The following is a 13,091-nucleotide window of genomic DNA, read 5'->3' as shown; positions in this document are numbered from 1 at the left end:
GTTGCGATCTTTGACGGGGCATATCTCAGAACTCGTGTGAGGTATGGATGTGATGCCAATTTTTATAGGACCATGTTGCAAAGACCTACAATAAAATATCTTTGTTTTTGGAGATCACACTACATTTTGATTTTGTGACACCATCTCGGGTGATGTTGAAACTTGTAGTGTTGGCTAGTATAAAATTGCCAATTGCCAAATCTCTCTCACCTTTTGTTGTGGGATCGAACTATCTACTTCATTAGCTCAAGGTGGTCAGGTAAACCCTATCCCCAACCTTTTCCTATCATGTTCAGTGCTCAAACATTCTCGGGAACACTGAACCAAAATGTCCCTAAGGGTCACTAAATGCCATAGGCTGCAATCTTTAAGAGGGCATATCTCAGACTCATGCAAGGTCTGGATGTGATTATAGTTCCTATAGGACCATGTTGAAGAGACCTATAATAACCTTTCTCACTTTTTAGATACCATACTCCATTTTGATTTTGTGATGCCATCTTGAGTGATGTTGAAACTTGTAGTGTTGGCTAGTACAAAGTTGCTAGCTGCCAAATCCCTCTCACCTTTCATCATGGGATCAAATTGTCTACTCTGTTAGCTTTGAGTGGTTGGGTAAACCCTATTTCCAACCTTGTCCCATCCCTTTCAACACTCAAACATTCTCGGGCATGTTGAACTAGAACATCTCTAAGGGTCACTAAATGCCATAGAGGTGCAATCTTTGACAAGGCATATCTCAAAGCTCATGTTAAGTATGGATGCAATTCTAGTTCCTATAGGATTGTGTTTCAGAGACCTAAAATAACCTCTCTTTCTTTTTAGAGATCAAACTTTTTTAAAATTTGGTGACACCATCTTAGGTGATGCTAAAACTTGTAGTGTTAGTCAGTTCAAAGTTGCCAACTGCCAAATCTCTCTCACCTTTCATTGTGGGATTGAATTGTCTACTCTGTTAGCTCTAGGTAGCTGGGTAAACCCTATCTGTAACCTCCTCCTATGCCATTCAGCACTCGAACATTCTTGGGCATGCCAAACCGAAATGTTCCTAAGGGTCACTAAATGCCATAGAGTTGCGATCTTTGACAGAGCATATCTTAGAGCATAAAGTATGGTAGAAGACTTGAAAAAGTGCATGATTTTGGATTTAAAATTCATTTGGTTTTTGTTGTGATGATCGCTAGCGTGTGGCATACAAATTACTGCTTCTAGGAGCTAATGGGATGTTGGAGTGTATTGTTTGGATTGGCAAGTGTTAATTGATAAGTAGGAATCTAATGAGTCCTGAGTGTTCTATTCATTCTCATGAGAGATGGGTTCATGAAAACTGCTACTCATGCAACATGGGTCAATGAATTTGACTCAGAAACAACATAGTTGAATCTTGATAGAAATTTCACAATTTGACATGTTATAGAATATACATATTACTTATCAATTAAAAAGCTAAAGGGGATTACTAATGAATGTTTCATAAGGCACAACACTTGATGAAGATTTTACAAATGGATTTGCAAGAAGAGTGGTTTTAACCACGGGGGAGACTTTTTAGTTAAGTACACTTGAGTTGGAGTAGTACTAGGATGGGTAACCTCCCAAGAAGTATTGGTACTTCACCTCTCTAAGCATCAATTAGATTCAATGAGTGTTAATTGTTCTATTCATTATCATGAGAGATCAGTTCATTTAAACCACTACTCATGAAACATGGGTAAATGAATTTGTCTCAAATACTACACAATTGAATTTGTATAGCGATATCACAATTTGACTTCTTGTAGAAATATCTCCTAGTTATCAATCAATGAGCTTAAGGGGAATTCTATTGAATGGTTCATAAGGCACAACACTTGGTGAAGGTTTTGCAAATTGTGTTGTAGGAAGAGTGGGTTTAACCATAGAGGAAAATTTATAGTTAAGTGTGCTCAAGTGAGAGTAGTATTGAGGTGGGTGACATCTTAGGAAGTCTAGGTACCTCAACTCTATGAGAATCACCTAGATCCAATGAGTGCTAAGTGTTCTATTCACTCTCATGAGAGATGGCTTCTTGTGTCCCACTACTCGTGAAACATGGGATAATGATATTGACTAAAAAATTACACACTTGTATTCATTAGTACTATCACAATTTGACTTGTGAAAAAAGATCTAAGCCTACTTATCAATAACACAATTTGCTAGACCATTTGACCTATCCTAGCATATACATAGATATCTAGTCTCCATGGTGATAGATTGATTGATTTATGAGGTGCACACATACACAAATAGGAAAATCTATGAGAAGAAGCAAAGTTTTTTTTAATAGGATTGACTAGCATGCTAGAAAAACATCCTAAACCATTTAATTATATCCTTTGTCTAGTTCATATTGAAACACACAAATATTACTAAGGAAATCATACCCCTTTTTGTTTTTTGTTTTGTTAATGATGTTCCTCTTGTCATGAATTTGGATAGATAAGGACTCAAGTCTATAGGGATTTTGATTGTTTCCTTGTCTTTTAAGTTTTGACAAGATTATCTTATGCATTTGATCTACTTTATAGAATTTGCACAAATGAGTTGGCATTACCACGTGACAACTCTATTACATTATGAAATTTGTTAATTTGCATGCCTCAAGGTTTGAACTAGTAAGTGAAACTTTGGAATCTACCTTCCCTTGTCCTAATCTAATCGTTGGATGCATTGGTTTGGAATTTCTCACTAGATTTTTGGTACTTCCTTTGTTAAGGTGACCTAATTGGGGCAATTAGGCCTGTATAACAGTCCAATATGGGAAGGCTTTTAAATGGTTTCATCACTTTCCTTTTTGGGGATATAACAAACTCAATAAAGGGTACTTGGAATGCTAATTAGTTCCTAAGGTCTTTTGGAAGATATGGTACTTGTTGCCTAATTTGTCTTTAGAAGGGCTAGTAGCCTAGATGCTACATTATGAGGAGAAAGTTATGAAATTCGTGTTTGGGTTGTTTTTTGGCCATGGTTCCTTGGTTTTAGTGTTGGGATAAACCCCTTAACATGCTGATCAACCTTATTTTTGAGAATCCACCATTCATGGGTGTGAAGTCAAGTTTGCTAGTGTAAAGTTTTATGGATTAACAATAATCCCTTAGTGTTATTGTTGTGTCAAGGTTTAGAAGTTTGGGTGTATAATCTATCTTGCTAGATTGACATCAACATTGTACTTATTGTACCCTAACCTCTGCATCATTCTACTTATAAAATTATATCTTCTATAAGGTACAACATTGACCAATTGTGCATATAAGGAAATATATGCATTGGAATACATGTGAGTGCCCATTACAATTGGTATTCTATGATGGAAAATCTAACATATGGAATTAATGAAACCTTGAGAATCCTATTAGGCTCTACATCATAACTAAACCTTGGATTAATGTAATGTATTTTTTTTAGTTTCAGATTTGTTTATATATATATATATATATATATATATATATATATATATATATATATATATATATATATATATATATATGTTATTTAAAAAGTAAAATAGACTAGTAGTAAATTTAACTCTCTTGTAATTTTTGTGGCCTATCTACACCTAAAGAATCAAAGGCATCACAAGTCTCAATTTGAATAACCACAATATTACAAGAAATCCATCTAGTAATCTAAGAAATCTAGAGAATAATTCTTCCTTGTATCCCCCTGGTAGGGAACCTAAGAGATCACATAACTAATAAGGGTAAAAGTGGAATAAATTTTATCCTATTTTTAACACAAAATTGAAGCACATACATTTCATTTTCAATTCTTCTAACATTAAATATTTTGATATATCTCATTGATTAAATATATGAATATTCTATATTACCTCAACAACCAAGTTCTTATAGGTTCCCAAACATCACTACTAGAAACGCATACATAAGTTCCCATAAGTAAAAACCATCATAGATATATGAACAAGATTTCATTATAAATAATTGAATCCATTATTACAATTAGATAGCATAAAAATCACATAAGCATACCAAGGACAATCATCTTGACATACCCATTCTTCTTTATTCCAACTATGCATGTGTACATATACATATTACAAGGAGCAAGAAATCATTATATATCATGTTTTCATATACGTCTAACATTTTCCTCCTCCAACATGATCTCTATACAAAATGGATACATAAGTATTATATCATAGTCATGATACAAAAATATGATGTTGCAACATCTAGTGACACACAAAAAAAGATGCAAAATTGGAATGTGACAAGAAAGATCATCCAAGGCTCTTGAAAAACTTTAGAAAAATACTGAATGGATAAAAGACTTTCCACCCAACCATGGAACCTTACTACCCCACTACCCAAAGCTAGGAGATAACACAAGGCCCCACACCAAATTCAAACATAAGGAAGGGGATAAAATAGCTATTTTAACACTGATCAAGTTTATTGCTGATCAATACTGTATCAAAAATTCAAACTAATTAGGTATTGAATTAATCTTGATAAAAAAATGATAGAGAAGGAAAATTTTAAATATGAACAAGATCATAAATCATATGATGATGACATATTGGAAATGATAAACTTATGCTTAAACAATGATAAAGTGTATTGTTAATCAATATTCTATCAAAGTTTCAAACTGATTAGGTATTGAATTTAATGTCATACATGAACAAACATATAATACAAAATGATAACCAATAATTTCATAAGTCTAATAATGTCCTATGTCAAATAAATGCCATATATCAAATATAAAATGTCATATATACATCAAATGTATATCGAATATGTCCACTGACATAAAATCCAACATATATGTCTATTGATGCCTATACATGTACATGTCTATCAACTATATCTTCTCCTTTCCATGATGGGAAGGAAACAAATATCTAGAGGCCTTTGATCGTCATGTGGAGGGAGATGGTGGTGATGATGGGGTCCTCCTCACATGCTTGCTTGTACTCTTGTTCAGGCTCTTCTCTAACTTGAGCTAATACAAAAAAAGTAGAAATTAATGAATAATTATTATATATTGAAATCAAATATATGTAAACAAAAAATTAATTATTTTCTTACTGCCATCATATAGTCACTCTGCAAGTCCACCTTAAAGGCTTGTGGATGATCAGGTGTGACAAGACCCTACAACAATTGAATAAATATAATCACTTATAAATAAAATTAGAAATTTTGATACTAACTATTATAGAAAATAACTAAAACCAAGAAAATTATTTCATACCTCAGTCAATGGCTAACTAGCCATAGCTACAACCACTCCATGTTTGACAGACTACTGTAGATGAGGAGGAGTCTTTGATGTCAAGAGCTACATGTCATAAAATACATGTTAAATGTAACATGAAACATGGAAAAAATATAATCAAATGAATTAAATTAACATGAATAAAATGTACCTCTATGAAGCTTGGGTCACATTTAGGCTTAGAGTCTATAGTGAATGTCGATGGTCCTGTAGAGAACTGATGCACATGCATAATTTTTTTTGTTAATCTTTAATATGATTACTTAATAAATATATGTATTAATTTAAATGATTAAACTGATACATACCTCTAGAATCATGGATGGGACCAAAAATGAGGCTAAGGGATCGCTACTAGGCTCGCCAACACTCTGACCCTAAATTTTGAACAATGTCAATAGATGCTAATTAATTAATCATTCACTATTCATATAAAATATGATCAAATTAGTAAATTATAATTGTAATTTACCTATGTGTCAATGCCAAATGTTTCATTTAGGAATTTATCAGTGATGAGCCCATCATCTGCACCATCTCCAGCATGAGTGCCAAATGTGTGTAAGGATCTACATGATGTGCACATGTGATCGCTATGCACTGAAGGCTCCTGTTCAAAAAATGGACTTGTGCAATGAATGAGGGTTTGCGTCAAAGCATTAATGGTCCCCAAAGCACTAGCCTCTACATGTTCCTTCACAACTAAAGGAATAGTCACATGCTCACCCTATGGCTTGACCATAGGTGCCCTAACTACATTAAGGTCATGATGTGCCCTCAAGCTCTCAAATGATGACCCCCCACCTCTACCCTAGGAGTCTAATATATCAAAATAATTGAGGATCTCCCCAAGGGAAAACTCCCAATACAATTTCATTAAAAAATACATCGAGACCTCATGATTGTTGCAAGGAGGGGCATCAAAAACCATCCATCATCTATCTAAAAAATTATTTATAATAGCATCATGTATGTACCAATGGATGGGGAACCATTTAGTACCCTCTCTAATAGTATTTTGTTCACTAGGTTTTCTAAATAATGCACATATTCTACCTTTTGGTATCTCTTTTCTTTAATGTCTTGATATGAAAATTTATTTGCATAATATATATTTTTTTCATCCCTCTTAACCCACCAAACATCTAACTAATCACTAACAGAAGATATTTGGGTCTTAATGGATTCGAGGGATGATGCCAATTGAGCTCTCATTGGATTGGTTTGTCCACATTCTTTCAACCAACCAATGATTCCTTCTAATTTAGTTTTTCCTCTTTCTATCTCATTTATTACATTTTCTTGTGTTCCAAGAGGAGGTCTTGAAATTGGTTCAGGCTACAGAATTTGTTGTTCTTCTTGTGGAGGGTTTTGGTTTTGATTTTCTTGAGGGTTTTGAGCTTCTTGGAGATTTTCCGGTTCATTATTGAAATTTATTGATAAGAAATCAATTGAAATTTAAATAAATAAACAAATATAAAGAAAAATTGTAAAAAACCTACAAAACAATATAAAAAATGTATCAAACAATGCAAAAAGAAATTTAGATAACATATGGCATGCTTGTGATCTCAAAATTCGATGATGAGGAGGCATATTTTCAAGGTGGGTGGGTGGTGAAAAGATCAGTTTGTTGCAATTTGCATATGTGTTGTTGTGAGGAGAAGTAGGAAAAACAAGTGAAAATGAATGGGCTACAAGTATGTAGCCCATTTATAATATTTTTGCTTTTCTAAAAGAACATACATGTACTTACCCATATACTAGCTCAAATGGAGGCATGGTAATAGAGCCCACAATGCTTCATACAGTTTCTTGTGCTAATTCTAAAAATTATCAACTACCAATTTTTTCATTATTGCAACCAAGATCTTGTTACTATATTTTTCGTGCCCATTTCCTTGACGAAAATAATCTGATGAATGAGTTAGGGATACACTATGCTCATAATAGAAAAGTGAAATCTCCTCTAATAAAAAATAGGTTGCATTATCTAAGACTATCTTATGAGGAACCCCATACTTGACAAATATATATTCAAATAAGAACTCACATACCACTTGAGAATTGGTCTTCTTGGTTGGGATAGCTTCCACCCACTTGGTTAAATAATCAGTGGTTGTTAATATGTATACATGCCCAACACTAGATGGAGGACTCAAAGGTCGAATGAAATTGATTCCCCATTGACAGAAGGGTTGATCGATCACTAGTGGCCTAAGGTGTAAGGCTACCAACTAAGGGCTCCTAGTGAAAAGTTGACATTTTTCACAATTTTTTACAAAATTGTAAGCATCTTTGAACATGCCTAGCTAGTAGAAGCAATTCCTCAGGATTTTAAAGGTAGCCACTATAGATGAAAAATGCCTTGTACATATGTTTTAATGATATGCTCTTAAAAACTTTTCCTATTGTTCTACATCTACACATCTCAAAAAGGTTCCACCTATCCCTCTCTTATACAAAATACCATTAGAAATTACATATTTTGTAACCTTCAACCTAAGATACCATTTTTTTTTATAGCTCATGTTTGGAGGACATTCACATGTCAAAAAGTATATTACATTGGAGAACTAGGGGTCTATTGAACTTACTAGTAAAAGAATAAGCGTTTCTTTAGTATTATCAAGAGACAAATCTTTGTTTTGAGCCATTAATTTTCATAAACCTTGTCCTCTTTCCAAAGAACTGGGCTTAATGGTTAAATCATATTCTTTAACCTACTGAGTTAATATACTTTTTACTGGTGTTTTTGGCACATAGACAATCGAATGGGAATGCAAAATGTAATACCTAAATTGCTTGGACATTTTTACCACAAAAAATGCATGTTTCTCCATTTGAGCATAATTTAATTCATGTTTCTTGAAGGGAATTCTCATGAAGGCAATTGGAGCTTCATTATCTTTATCATCCTTTTGAGTCAGAATGCTAAACCGAGTATGTTCTGAAGCATAGCAGTAAATAATGAAATCTTTTTCAAAGTTAGGACTTACTAGCATAGGTGCATTTGAATTAGCTATTTTAATATCCTCTAAGGATTTCTTTCCCTCTTCTTGTCATCTGATGGGATGTTTTTCACTCATCATACCCAACATGTATCTTACTTTTTCAAAAAATTCAGGCACAAAACTTCATAGAAAATTAATTTGACCAAAGAAGGACTTCAAATCACTTCTATCAATGGGTAGTGCTAGTTTTTTATTGCCTTCACCCTTTCTAGGTCAATCCTTATACCATCCTTAGAAATGATATGTTTGAGAAATTTTCCTTCCTCTACAAAGAACATAGACTTTTTGGGATTAAGGGATATACTGTGTTGCCTGCATTGGTCCAACACTATTCCCAAGTCTCACAAGTGGTGTTTCCTTCTCTTAGAGTATATAGTCAAGTCATCAAGATATATTACAATTATTTTGTCCCTTAGATCTTTAAACGAAGAATTCATTGTCCTTTGGAAGGTTGCTCCTATGTTGATCAAACTTAATGGCATTCAATGGTAAGAAAAAGTGCCACAGGGAGTAATGAAGGTCATCTTGTGCTGATCCTCAGGTGAAACACTAATTTGATTGTATCCTGAATACCTGTTGAGCATTGACATAACTTCAAATCCAACAACCATCTACAAAATATGACCTATGGTGGCAAGATCATAATTTTCCTTGAGGTTGGCTTGATTCAAATTTCTAAAATCCACACAAATTCTTATTTCACCATTTTTCTTTCTCATAAGGACAATATTTTCTACCCAAGTTGAATGATGAATAAGATAGATTAGGTGGGCTCTCAACACCTTCTCCACTTCTTTAAAAATAGCCTCAAATACCTTAGGATTATAGTTTCTAAGCTTTTGCCTAAAGGTATTAACTTTTGGCTTTAAAGGTATATGATGTACAAACTCTCCATTTTTTAAGTTCTTCAAGTCTTCATATCCCAAGGCAAAGACATCTTGATACTACGCAAGGAGTTTAGATAACTTATCCTTCTCTTTCTTAGAGTAGGTTTGACCAATGGAAATCCATTTGGGGTTCTCTTCATTTTTGATATTTACTTTGTCATGTTCCTCTGCACCTTTATCAGGGTCAATTCTCCTATTTTTGGCACTATCATCACTTCTACCAAAGAGATGTTCTAGAGACACTGATGTGATTACCTATCAATTAAAGAACTTCTCCTAATTTAGATGATCCTTCTCTAATAGGTTTACCCTCATGGTTTGATCCTTCGAAGAAAGTTTCAGCAAAATTCCCAACACACTCGATGAAATCCTTCAACTATGCATCTTTATCAAAAATCTATCAGTGATTGACATTATCTAGGACTCTAGGTCTATAAATCATTTCAATCCTATAGGTATCACTTTTGAATTTTGGATGTGGTAACAACAAGGAAGCTAAAATAGCTAAGGAATTTGCTTTAGTATTTTGAGAATGAGGCAAAAATTCAATAGAAAAGGCTTCAAAAGATTCAATTTCATCCCAAACCAGATTTCTATAGTGTTTTAGCCTATCATTTTTTATAGAAAATTGTTTCCTTACCTATTTGACAATGAGTTCAGCATCCTCTCACCTTCAATTGCTTCACCCCCTTTTCTTTGGCTTCTTGTAAACCTAGGAGCAACATTTCATTCTCCACACTGTTATTTGTTTTATGAAAATCTAATTTAAAAGAATATGCAAATATACCTCCTGAAGATGAGATTAGAACAACACCCACACCTAACCTAGAAATGAAGTAGCTTCCATCAAACTCTAGAGTCCACAGTGCTTCATGACTATTTGGTTTTCCAATTTTCTCACATTATTTCTCAGGAAAAGTAACATAGTTTCCAAACTGACATTCTTCATATAGTATCTATTCTTTAGGATTGTCTAAAAGTACAACTGTATATTTATTCTTTGGTTCTGGCTCCATTTTAATCTTTTTCTTCCCTACTAGAATGTAAGCTTTAGACTAGTCCATTTTGATTTCTCCATCCATATCTTTACAGAAAGTCCTGCTGAGCAACATTCCATAACTAGCTGGTATGTCAGCTATAGGGATAGTAAGTTTCAACCTTTTCTCTAGGAAACCATTAAAAATAGATTTCACATCTTTCAATTGGCCAACTAGGGGTACTTACTTCCCATCCATTGAATAACATCCAAAATTCTTCGTAAGATCTAACTCAAGGGCTTTTGCAACAGGCATTGGCATAATAATATCTGATGCTCTAGAGTCAACAATATAGTTGCTGAGCTTCTATCCATTTAACAATAATGATACATAGAAAGGATTGGGATTTTTCTATTTTGTTTCTCAATCAATAGCATCAATAGTAAATTCCCTATAGGAGCATTTTTTTGTATCCTTTAGATATAAAAATAGGTCCACTTGTAGCCTTTGGGTTTTCAATTATATTATCAGTAAACTAAGCATTAGGAGTAGATTCTCCCTTTACATATTGGACTAACTTACCTAATTCCTTAGGATTAAATCTTAAATATTTGGCTGGAGAAATGGATATAGAACAAGACTTATAGAATTCTACAATATCAAAAGCTAATGTACCACTTGTTGATTATGCTCTAGACAATGTTCTGGGCTCTACATTTTTTGTAGAATAAGCTTGTACATGTTATTTCCCTTTACCATTTGATGAGTTTGGACTGGTTCCTACATAGGGATTTTTATTTCTTTGAACCTTGGCCATTACTATACAATCATGATCCTTAAGTGTAATGAACACATTGCCTCCCCTTTTTGTTTCTAGCACATATTCAAGAAAATAAGCACCTGTACCTTCATTTTCTGCTTTTTCACTTTTAGATGGTTGTTCTACTGCAAGGACATCTTTTGCTAATTGAACACAATTTAACCAATTAGGAAATGTTCATCCATCATGATCCATGGTCATATGAAAATAACACATCACCACTTTAGGGGCCTCTTCAATTTGCAACCTTATTTGATGATTGGTTAATGTGGGGGTTTTGTTATAATTTGGGGGCTGTTGTCACCTATGAAAATCTTGATAGGGATCTTGGTAAGGGCCATGAGGTTTATTTTATTGCCTTTTCATCATTTCTACATCATTCATCAACTTTTGCATGACAGGATCTGTAGGAGCAAAGGATGAAGTGGTCCCAAAGGTTTGAACTTCTCTTCTCCATTTACAAGCAATAATAAATGCATCCTTCAATTGAATAGCTAGTGTTTAGGCAGTGTGTAAATTAGCAACTACATCCTTGATGAGATGAAAACTTACATCTAGAGGGACAACATTGAGAAATAATATCTTCTAGTTTTTTGCATTAGGTTTAGATGCTACAAGAATTCTTTGAATTAACCTATTGAATTTTGCTACAAATCCTCTCATAGGTTTGTGTATTTACTTTTTTCATTTGACTAAGTTAAAATAACAAGGAGCACTCATTTTTAGGAGCCTTGAATCTATTTTTGAATGCATTTTTAATATCATTCCAACAAGTAATGGAATGTTGAGGTAAGTGATTGAACCAATTAGTAACAACATTTGTTAGCATTTGGACAAATAGTCTAATAGCAATTTCCTGGGTAGGGACACTTATAATGCCACATGTTGTATGAAAAGTGCTCAATTGATCATCCGTTGACACTTTACCATCTCAACTAAATTTTGTTAGGATTTCTATGGCACTTTTAGGCAATGTTGTAGGATTGACACCAAGGTTCAATGGACCTATATTATATCCCCATGGTTGATTGACAACCATGTTTGGTAATATGACTTTTAGAGGTTGGATATTCAAATGAGAAGGAACAAGAGCTTTCAATGAAAGTAACGACTACACTAAAGGTGAGAAAGGGGACTATTTTGGTGGGAAACTGGTCTACTACAAGACTTACTATTCTTCTTTTTGGGATTGTTAAAATTAGGTATGAAAGTCAAATCCTTTAAAGGTTCAAATTTTTCATCTAGAATCCCCTTTTCTCTTTCTCCTCTTGTATATCGCCTAGCAGCTAGCTCTTCCTCTCATTTCTATTTAGGGTCTTGTAGGTGCTTGAGAAAACCTATTTATCATTGCCTCTTCTTGAACCTTAGGCACACCCCTTAATAGTTTATCCTATTCTTCTTTTCTTTCTAGGACCCTCAACAACACTTGTTGAAATTATTGGCTATTTCAATGCAATGTCCAGGCAGTTGTAGTTAAATCTAAGACTATGTCTTCCTATGTATCTTCAAATCTAAGATTAGGCTATAACACAAGGAACACATCATTATGTGGGAGAACCATTATAATTCATATTCTTTTTTTAAATTTGGTTCTATTTAACATGGACTCTCCCTAGTAGAGTCGAAAAAAGTCTATTTGTGAATAGATTATCTTTCTACTTACACAATGATAGTTTGGTCTATGCCCAAGACTTGGAAAGTACAAAAATGTTCACAAAAATTGAGAAAAATTTCATGTTATTTATTTTCTCTCTATATTTATAGGTACAACTTCCTTTAGAAGATCTATCAATGAATCAAAAATCAATTTTGCACTTTTTCTAGAAAGTGCATAAGGACTCTCACATACTGCTAGGTAGTGAGATGATAACTCATTCATGCAATAAAGATAAAATAACTCACAATATTTCCTCAAAAACCAATGATTCAAAGAAAATAACGATACACTAAATTCATAATAATCATTCAAGAAATTTGATCAACATGATTTGTAGAAGAAACAACAATAGATATCTTCAAACGATAAACCAAATGTTCACAAGTAAAAATGATTTAAGAACTTCAAACACCAAATTTTAAAGAAAGATCAAAGATTATATATATATATATATATATATATATATATATA

The sequence above is a fragment of the Cupressus sempervirens genome, chromosome 7 (genome assembly GCF_028749045.1).
Source record: "Cupressus sempervirens isolate cs-2001-9-10 chromosome 7, ASM2874904v1, whole genome shotgun sequence".
Classification (NCBI taxonomy): Eukaryota; Viridiplantae; Streptophyta; class Pinopsida; order Cupressales; family Cupressaceae; genus Cupressus; species Cupressus sempervirens.
This window is presented reverse-complemented; position numbering follows the sequence as displayed.